Source organism: Papaver somniferum, chromosome 6, assembly GCF_003573695.1.
Source record: "Papaver somniferum cultivar HN1 chromosome 6, ASM357369v1, whole genome shotgun sequence".
NCBI classification, from domain to species: Eukaryota; Viridiplantae; Streptophyta; class Magnoliopsida; order Ranunculales; family Papaveraceae; genus Papaver; species Papaver somniferum.
In genome coordinates, this window is record NC_039363.1 from 72,753,754 (window position 1) to 72,764,595 (window position 10,842).

At 34.9% G+C, this 10,842-nt stretch overlaps 1 long non-coding RNA gene across 5 annotated transcripts; it reads right to left on the reverse strand.

The window, feature by feature from the left end:
* Nucleotides 1–7,279: 7,279 nt before the first annotated feature.
* Nucleotides 7,280–10,411, reverse strand: LOC113285763. 5 transcript variants are annotated; one of them, XR_003328922.1, is made up of 8 exons: nucleotides 10,269–10,411; nucleotides 10,113–10,171; nucleotides 9,798–9,856; nucleotides 9,584–9,712; nucleotides 9,388–9,508; nucleotides 9,193–9,261; nucleotides 8,751–9,101; nucleotides 7,280–7,628 (listed from the first exon to the last, which is right to left on the reverse strand). It is a non-coding gene; the product is annotated as an uncharacterized LOC113285763 (long non-coding RNA). The 5 variants fall into 5 exon arrangements; XR_003328920.1 differs by lacking the exon at nucleotides 9,584–9,712; XR_003328921.1 differs by lacking the exons at nucleotides 8,751–9,101; nucleotides 9,193–9,261; nucleotides 9,584–9,712.
* Nucleotides 10,412–10,842: the final 431 nt, after the last annotated feature.

The window sequence follows — 10,842 nt, forward strand, 5'->3', positions numbered from 1 at the left end:
ATTTGTTATTGTTTATTTTTTAAAATTTACTAACACTTTGATGTTGTTTGTTGATTGCAGTTTCTAATGATTGTGGGAGTAAGGATAAAGAAGATGGTCCTGAAGTAATTGATGATACAGATGCCATACCAGAGTTTAATTATCAGAAATGGAAACAAGACTTTAGTATGCCCAATGATGAAGAAAAAGAACCTTTATTCCTTGAAGAAGAAGAGGTTGCTCCTGTTGATCCTACTAAGATTGTGGTAAAAGTATGCTTTTAATGACAAGAAGGCATTTAAGAAACATCTTAGAGGTTACTGTGTAAAACAAAATTGTCAATACAAGACATATAAGAGTGACAAAAAAAGACTAAGAATCAGATGTAGGTTTAGGGAAGAGTATGGTTGTAACTGGTTTGTGAATGCTAGCATAAAAAGGCATGAGTCTACTTTTATTGTTAGGAAGGTAAATCTAGAACATACTTGTGTTGGTAATCCAAAGAGTTTTAACAGATCTGCAGATCCTGAGTTTTTGAAAGAGGTTGTACATGATAAGCTAAAGCAGATAGCTGGGGCCTTAATTCCAAAGCCGAGATACATTGCAAGGGACTTTTTTGTTACTCATAACATCAACATACCATATATTTGTGCATGGAAGCCAATAAATCTTCTTTTAGAAGATTTGTTTGGTAATTATGAAGACAGCTACAATGATGTACCCATCTTTTGTGCAATGGTGGCTCATACTAATCCAGGGTCTGTTGCTAAATACACTTATGGGAAAAAAAGGTATGCATTAGCTGAATACTTCTTATTTATTTGTATGTTATGCTCAAATAGTGACATAGTTTGGTTACTTAATTTGCAGATAAGGCATTCATGAGCATGACTATTTCATTTGCTGCACCAATGAGAGGATGACAGAAATCTGGAAGACCAGTCATAGGGTTGGATGCATGCCATCTAACTGGAAAGCGTGGTGGTGTTCTAATGGCTGCAACATCACTTGATGGTCAGAACAATCTTTTTCCTTTAGGAATTAAGGCCTGTCAGAGTGAAACTAAGGAGAACTGGACTGGCTTCCTCAAGGACTTGGCTCCAATGATCAATGCACATCATGCAGGCAGAATTACTTTTATTTATGATAGGCAGAAAGGCCTGTTGGAAGCTGTTCTTAAGGTTTTCCCTGGTGCAAGAGTTAGGTATTGTTTCAGGTAAGTAAATTTAATCCCATGTTTTACATTATGTATGTATTCTATTGGTTCAAGAACTAACTATTTATTTGCATATGCAGGCACTTATACAAGAACTTCAAGAAGTACTACAAGGCACCCACCTTGCATAGTTCATTGTGGAATGCATGCAAAGCTTACGAAGTAAAGCATTTTCAGGTTTGTGCCTCTTGTCAGAAAACTTCCCATATTTTTTGATTGTTATTTTGTAGGTTATATATAATTGTGATTTATTTGCAATGTAGGAGCACTTTGACAGCATATGCAAAGAAAATGCTGATGCTGGTGAATATCTTAGGAAAGAAGATCCAAGTACTTGGTCTAGGGCCTATTTTGATCCCATTAGCTGTTATGAGCATATGAATAATAATTTTTCTGAATCTTTTAATTCCATGGATTCTAATATGAGAGATAAACCTATAATTCAACTAGGCATGATGTATGGTCAGTTAGTAATGGGTTTGTTCTTTAAGAGAAGGGAAGAATCTGCTAAGTGGGATGAAAATGGATTGGTCCTGCTGCTGTTAAATTAATAAATAAAATGATTGACTTGGTTGGTAAGTTCGATGCAGAAGGCAGTGTCGTTGGAAAAATTTATTTGGTAACTAATGTTATGACCAAGAAAATATTCACAGTGAATATTGTAGACAAGCAAGCACTTGTTTGCAATGGCAGCTAAGGGGATTACCTTGTCAACATGCTGTATGTGCATTGAAGCTACTAAGGCCCAATTAGAAAGAGTAAGTTCTTTGTATTATTCATGCACTTTATTGGAGTATTGTCCATAGTACTGACACATTTATTTTATTGGTTGAACATCTATTGTGCTCCTTACTATACTGTGGAATATTATAGGACCACATATGCAGATGTTGTCAAACCATTAGAAGACATAACTGAATGGGTGGGGGAAGATCAGGTACATTTATAAACTTTATTGAATGTGGTGTATTTACTTTTAAGATATTATATATTTATTTTTCTTTATTCTCTATTTAAGAATCTTTAGGGTTTCATTACTTTAAGTTTCTCATTTCTTATCTCTTGTTTTGGCAGCCAACCATGGACGTCAACATAAAGCCTCCTCCTTATCAGAGAAAAACTGGAAGACCAGCAAAGAAGAGGAAGAGAAGTTATGATGAACCTGAAACTGTGGTGAAGAAAAGAAAGTGTAGAAAATGTGGATCTGCTGCTGGTCACAACAAGAGAACCTGTGCTGGTGGTGATGTTGGTAAAAACCAAACTGGATTCAAGCCAAGCACTGAGTATGATGCTGCAAAGTGCACCTTCACTAGTAGAGATCATCCTGAAAGTAGCACTGCAAGGGGTAAAGCAAAGGCAAACACATCTAGAGGTACATCATCATTTGTTTGTGACTCATCTGCAGGACCTAGCACTCATGGAAGACCACCAGCAGGACCTGACACTAATCAAGATAATCAAAATTTCAGTCAGAACTTTGCTGGTATTGGATTTGTGAGTCAACATCTTGCAGTCACAAAGAGAAAACAGGCAAAGTGTAAGAAGACTATGAAGACTATGAAGTAGATGTGTGTGTGTGTGAGTGTTTTTTTGGTGTGTTAGATCTGTTGTGAACTTTGCTGGTAGGCAGATGTTGGTTGGTTAGGTTTCTTTGTTGCTTTACACACTGATTCTGGTCTGGACATTTATATGTACCAGAAGTCAGTTTTATTTTGATGGGATAATCTTGCTTTGTTGTCTAACTTTGCTGTTGTTGCTGCTGCTTTTGCTACTGCAACTGTTACTTCTTGGAGAATTTATCACCCTTTAGATCATTTTTGTGTGTAAAGAAGAATTTTGTTGAAAAATTTATCACCCTTGCTAGTTGAAAAATTGTGTTGAACTTCTGAAGAAATTGAGTAAAGAAGAGTCTGTGTTCTTCATAGCTATATATATAGCTTGAAAATGATGAATATGGCCTGAATATGACCGTTAAGAATTTCTCCAGATCTGAAGAATTTAATGACACGTGCATTCCGACCGTTATAAAATTGTTCACATTTTTTTCACGTGGACCGGGTCACGAGTTAACTATTAACTCAGTCACTGGTTAACTCGTTCCAGATAACTGATTCATGGGCTTCAATGTCATTTTATAGGGGTGATTTAATGCCACGTAAGCACTAACGGTTACTAATGCCAGGTTACTGTTTTTTCAAAAAAACAGAACGGCAAAAGTCAAATGTGTGGCATTTTATAAACTCTGAATAAACGGTGGCACTTTCTTAAAAATAAAACCTAAAGTGTGGCACTTTATTAAAATCCCCTAACATTAATAGTATCAGGTGTTCTGACCACCCTATTGGTACACATAATTAGACATTGTATTCAAAAATTAAACGTGATACGTTGCAAATAAATAATTGTTTCAAAGTTGTCCCCGTTGGAATGGATGGAGTTGGCAGGAGAGCTCTTGCCCAGTCTCCGTATAACCATTAGAAAAAATCCAATCTAATTTTGGTACTGGGATTTGAGTGTTTGTACCTCAAACTGTAACTTACCTTGAAATCACTATTATGAAAACTTAGTGGTACGAGGTTTTCATTTGTAGTAACCAAAAACAATAAATTTCTATTACATTACTTTTTGCTGCAAGAATTATTATCCGCACTAACCATGTCTATTTGATCGAAGTGTTTCAATAATTATGGGACCAACTATAATTGATCAGTTTACCATCTGATCATATATGTTCAAGTTGCTTTTCATATATTTTTTCCTTCAAATTCTTTTAATCTCCACTTTTTGATGGAGATCAATGTCTTGAACACTATAAACGATAGTAACATTATGCATGTATGAAGGTATATAACTTAATGTTAGTTTTCCTAAGATCGACTTTTCACTTTTACAAATCATGATTGCATCAGGAGTTTTTGTTTCATTTTTGACGTGAAAATTCAACCATGCAGCAGCTTGCAGGTCTTCTTTAGAGCTTGGAAGTTAAAATTTCCTGTGAAGCATACGAAATCCATGTTGGTCAGAGTCCAAGTTTGAGGATTTAATGACTACTCTATTTGGTTTACACGGTATGATACCCTGGACTATCACCTTTATAAATAGATAGACTATGCAGTCTTCTTACCATGAAGGCGTGAAGTACAACTGCGTTTTCCATCAGGTTACCAAGATACCTTGATAGTTATAAGTGGCTCAGTACTCCTATTTAGTACCGAGGTTGTGTGCGTTTTTTTGGCTTTGATGATTTCATAGGCATTACAAAGTGGAAGTATATTTTGTCTCCTCGCTTATGCTATGTCTATAATTTTCAGGGAGAATTTAAAACTTTCATATGGAAGAGTGATGCTTGTACAAACTGTCATATCAAATCACTGTCAACCCTTAAAGCACAGTCATTTCTTTCCATCCATATGGTGACTAAAGCAAACATGTTTCCGCCAGACCAAGATTGCCAACATTTCTGATTTCCAACATTTTTTTCTTGAGATAATAAGACATATTTATAGGAGACACTTTGGAAGTTTACCGAAAACGTGTAATGCTGTTATAACATTTCTTCTCAAATACAAGACTTGAGTAGTTATTCTTTTCAGTGGATAGTTTTGGGGCAAAGTGATTGTAGTTGGTCTTAAAAAGTTCCAGACTTTAGACTTATATGTGTCGCAAAGTTTAAACGATAATTGACAAATAGTTGTCGGATTTAACTAGAACACTTTCACAATATCGATAACTGCAGTATTTGTCCCATTATAGGGAATGTGTATTCTTAATTGTATTGTTATTAATGAGTGTAAATTTTGTAATTTAGGTGTTCGTATGGGTATGATTACGATCCAATTATAGCCAGAATCAAGTCAACTAAAAATAAATTAAATATCTTGAATCAATACCAAAGAAAACTTTGAATAGTCATCTGCATTAACAATCCAAGGCTCGGGCCGTAACGGCCCGGGTCATAAATGCGAACCAAATGTTTGATTATTATTTAATGGAGTAATATAGAAGGCATGCACGGACATGCAGAATTGCAACTTTTAGATATGCAAGGTAACCCCATAAACTTCAGAAGAAAAAAATTCCAATGCTACAATCAAGTCCAGGCAGACATTAATGTTCCAGAAAATTTTGGCTATTCAGAAACAACCACAGGGGCTGCACTTTCCCAACACCCTGCTTAACACGCCCTCTGCAAAGATATTATCCTGCAGACCTCTCTATATGAGGACCAAATATTGAACTCTAACATGACTTGTAACTCATCCATATCTCCTCTGTTCAAATCTACTTGGAAGTTCGAACATGCAGTATACAAATAACCACATCATAATAAAAAATGGACATATTTTTAAATACCACACCAATATTTCATAACCTTTTAGTGCAGACATAAATATTCTCAAGAAAAATTCTTAGTATTCCTTTGAAAACCTATTCTAGAACCACTTCACAAATTAATGTAGGTTCACCTCCCAACCTATGCCTCCAAATCAATAAGTCTTTTTTTTCAAACTGGGTAAGATGTATCTGGCGCATTAGTTAATGCACCTCTTGATTTTGGAATCATTAGTTGTCCGAATTGCACTGGAAAATAACATTTTGTTTCCGCAGTCGTTCAAATTTTTGGACCTTCATTTTACCATTAGACATGCCGACGGAAAAACAAACCAATAACTTATTAGCAGAAGGAATTCAAATCAATATGCACAATGAGTCTAGCATCATTTCTATAAATGTTTCCCGTATTCGAGATATATGGATAACCAATTGTGCTTCGCGATACTAAAAGGACCTTAACTTTAAATAATTAAAAAACTCAAACAACTGTGCTCTTTTGCGTCAAAGCATATTTTTGTTTTTATCATAGATCTCACTCCATCTAATCTACTAACAGTAACTGCTATATTTTCCAACACAATTTATTGAGTACGTACTTTTTTAAGTGGGTTTTCGTTTGATTAAAATGCTAACAGATATTTCTCTCCAAGCTAATTAGGAACTTAAGCTCATCCTTACACTAAAGTTTTTCAAACCCAAAACCCCTATATAGCTAATCCTTAACCTGAATACTATTATCTTATGCTCCTTGATTATAATCAAGTTTTTCACTAAAAGTCACTAGCCTATCTTCTAATGATAATTCTGCCATAGGAGAACTTCGAATTGTATCACTTCCATCTGATCCACTTTCTTTGTTACTAAGCCCGTTTAAGTATCAAGAACTGTGAGAGTGTTGTTTGGTTTTTGTACCAGTTAGCAGTGTAGGGAAAAAAAGGGTCTCTTTCTTCTCATTTGTATTTGTTTTACACTGGAATATGACCCGGGCCGTAACGGCCCGGACCTTGGATTGTTACTGTAGATGACTATTCAAAGTTTTCTTTGATATTGATTCAAGATATTTAACTTATTTTCAGTTGACTTGACTCTGGCTACAATTGGATCGTACTCATACCCATACGAACACCTAAATTTCAAAATTTACACTCATTAATAACAATTAGATTTTATTCTCAATGGCAAACAAGAGTTTGCTGGGAACAATAAACCTGACCCATTTCCAGATCCACAGATCTTCCTTAAGGCACGGAATAATTGTTGCATCCCTACTTTCTTATAAATATACCTCATTAGTTATTGGCGTCGTTGTTGATCTGAGTTTGGTTCCGCCAGCCTTTTGACCGGAACGGGAACCAATGGCACTGACCTTCAAGAATCCTTAGTGCAACAAGTTTTGGACAAAAAATTTAGGCTCAAACCTTAGCATATCATTAGGCCCTTTTTATCTGTTATGTTATTTTCTTTATATGCATGTATATTGTGTTTGTTATTTTTATGAGGCTTATGCAAGTAGCTTTTCCCATGGGTGTTCTTTAGTACCAAGATACTATGGTTTGGCCACGTATAAAGTGGGTCATGACATGACACTATCACCTGCTATCCCAAAAGGTATGTATTACATGTTACCAGTTAAATTCATCCAGGGTAAAATCAAAAAAAAAAATGTTATTTTTTCTTAATTCCCACCAAGCTATTTATTTGTAGATTCTCTGAAGAGTTCTTGACTCTTATAAGACACTGAACTCTCTGCATTCACAATACTATGAAGTTTGAAGGTGCAAACATAGCTTTAAAAGGACAGCATCGTTGCAGTAACATCCCTACTCAAAGTACTCTTATTATTGAATAATTTTCTCTTAAAAAAAACAATAGTTACTGAAACTCTTCGTTGTAACATTTTCATGTATAAAATGCATATTTAAAATCTTATGGAGCTGATAACTACTATAAAAAGGAATCGTCAACCACCTTCACCATCACTATAAATGCTTGGTAGATCCTCCACCTATCCCATGTATGCTTGGTAGTGTCATCATCCAGCATGGGAAATTGAAAAGCAACAAACCACTACCAGGTATGCTCTAACATTTTTTACTGTCTGAAACATTGCAAAAATATAATGCAGGGTTATTGTATATTTGTACGTCCCAATGGTCACTAAATTTAATTGCCGAAAATGAGGAGTTGAATACCAAAACCATGGTAACATTGATACAAATTTTTGTCTTTAATATGTAGTAGTTAGTTTCAGATGGCAGTGTTAGAAAAATGTGGAGATGATAGTAAAATGCAAGACGACATTCAATATTAAGCCCTGCCTTTCAATGATCGTTTCCATTGAACATTTAATATTTGTGTTGACTCTGCAATATGGATAAACTGCAAAACCTATTGGACAAATAATAATTTGATAGTTTGGACAAAGAAGCTGAAGCAGAGGTGAGTGTTACACAACCTAACATGGATCGTATAGGTGATTTGGATTATCCCGTTGATAACATTAAGGGAATTTTAAGGAAATGCCACACTATGCATTTCCGATATAAGAACATGCCACAATGAGTCTAGCATCATTTCTATAAATGTTTCCCGTATTCGAGATATATGGATAACCAATTGTGCTTCGCAATACTAGAAAGACCTTAACTTTAAATAATTAAAAAACTCAAACAACTGTGCTCTTTTGTGTCAAAGCATATTTTTGTTTCTATCATAGATCTCACTCCATCTAATCTACAAACAGTAACTGCTATGTTTGCCAACACAATTTATCGAGTACTTACTTTCTTAAGTGGGTTTTAGTTTGATTAAACTGCTAACAAATATTTCTCTCCAAGCTAATTAGGAACTTAAGCTCATCCTTACACTAAAATTTTCCAAACCCAAAAACCCTATATAGCCAATCCTTAACCTGAATACTATTATCTTATGCTCTTTGATTATAATCAAGTTTTTCACTAAAAGTCGCTAGCCTATCTTCTAATGATAATTCTGCCATAGGAGAACTTCGAATTGTATCACTTCCATCTGATCCACTTTCTTCGTTACTAAGCCCGTTTAAATAACCCTAGCTTATTTAAACTGCAGTGGAGGAACTCTTGCTTGCTAGCCTAAAATTCAAATGTTTCTCGTCTTCAAGAAAGATGGACAACCAATTTTATACCTAAAAAAAGTAAAAAAAATATTTGCATAAATCCCCAGACATAATATATTCAATTACCTTGGCTTGGATTGGCATTCTTTCTACCATCTTGGTTCATGTACCGATTGTGTTAATCGCAGTGTCGCTTATTGCAAGTCTTTCGCCCATGATATGGATATAAGAAATATTGACTGACCATCACTTCCATATTAGATGTGAACTGATATATAACAATATTCCATCTAAAAAATACCGATTTAAGCTACCAAACTAAACATTGACAAAACTATATGTGCAAGTCTGACAATGTGCTAAAAATACCCTTATCGTATTTACTCCAACTTCTTCTGGTGTAAATCACATAAACCGTTGTCTCCTACAACTTCTCCGATAACAATGAATAGTTAATCTCTACTTTGACTGGTGTTCCTGAATATCACAATCACCACCAATAAACATGTTTAATGCTTTCTCAATAATCTCAACATCTAGAACTTGAGTTTTAGGCTGAGAAAATTACTAAGTAATCAGGAACCGGACTAATTGAGTAAAATTAGGAACCAGACTAATCTCAAACATTTTAAGGCACCTAGTAGAAAAATGATGCAGATATTTGGCAACCAAAAGCATAAAACTCAATTAGTCGGAGATAAAATTATAAATCAATTGAACTTGCAAGTGAAGATAGAAAAATTATACTAAGTCAATCTTTTACCTAATGGTGCTAATTGATTTCATCCGTTACGGATGAAAAACTGCAGCAGAATAAGCTGGGACGTTGGATGATGGCGTAGGAAAGGGATGCATCCTGAGCCACGATTTATCCTCCAACTTTTCTGCATTTTGAAAGCAATGATAATGGCCATTCTCATATAACAATGATGATGACCATTGTTAGGAAAGGTGCATACCTAATGATGATGACCATTCTCATATAACAATTCATTCAAGAGAATTCAATTGTAAGCTGAAGACAGTATAAGAAATGCAAATATTTGTCGTCTTTAGGATCATCAAAACTTCTTTTAGCAGACAGTGAGCTAAATAACACAAAATTCCAATTCAAAAAGAAAAAATGAGATAATATTCCCTAATATTTACATATCAAAGTAATAAAATCCATACCCTAAAGAACCTGTTACTGTGGCATGATTCTGAGCATAACCTCCACCAAGTCCGTCATCCTAAGTTTTGAACAACAAGAAGACATAAGATGATTAAAACAAACTCTAATGATGATGACCATTCTCATATAACAATTCATTCAAGAGAATTCAATTGTAAGCTGAAGATAGGATAAGAAATGCAAATATTTCTCATCTTTAGGATCTTCAAAACTTCTTTTAGCGGACAGTGAGCTAAATAAAACAAAATTCCAATTCAAAAAAAAAAGAGATAATATTCCCTAATATTTACATATCAAAGTAATAAAATCCATACCCTAAAGAACCCGTTACTGTGGCATGATTCTGAGCATAACCTCCACCAAGTCCGTCATCCTAAGTTTTGAACAACAAAAAGAAAGAAGATGATTAAAACAAACTCTAATCCGGAAGAAGCAGATGAAATGGACTAAGAAGAAGAGAATGTATTTACCGGGTGACACAAAAAATGCACAGGAGAATGCATCTCTTCTTATCCCAGAGGAGGAAAAGAAAAAGAATGCATCTAGGTGAATCATTACTCTCCATATTGATTTCTAAAGTGGAACTGTCTAACGTTGATTAGAGATCCATTTTTATGGGAAGGAAAACGCATGGAGTTGACTGTTAATTGAATAATTGATTGGGATAATTGGAAAAATGCCCCAAAATTGGATGCCCCGTTGGGAAAATGCCTCATCAAATAAAATTTATGGGAAAATGCCCCACCGTTACATTTTCCATCCAATACTGGTTAAGAGGTCAAACTGTTGATACATGCGGGATTGCATGTGCGAAAAGAAAAACGTTTCATTGTAATCCAACGGCTACTGGTATGCCACCTAATTTGTTTAGTGTTGATGAATAGCACGAAATCATCATCTTCTTCGTTCTTCCAAGCCCTCGAGCAGAAAACTGAATCCTGAAATCCCAAAGTTTATGAACCCTAAAAATCTATATCCATTACAAACCATTGAAAAAGTTGATTATATATGGTTTTACAGAAGAAAAAAAATGAATCGAAATCA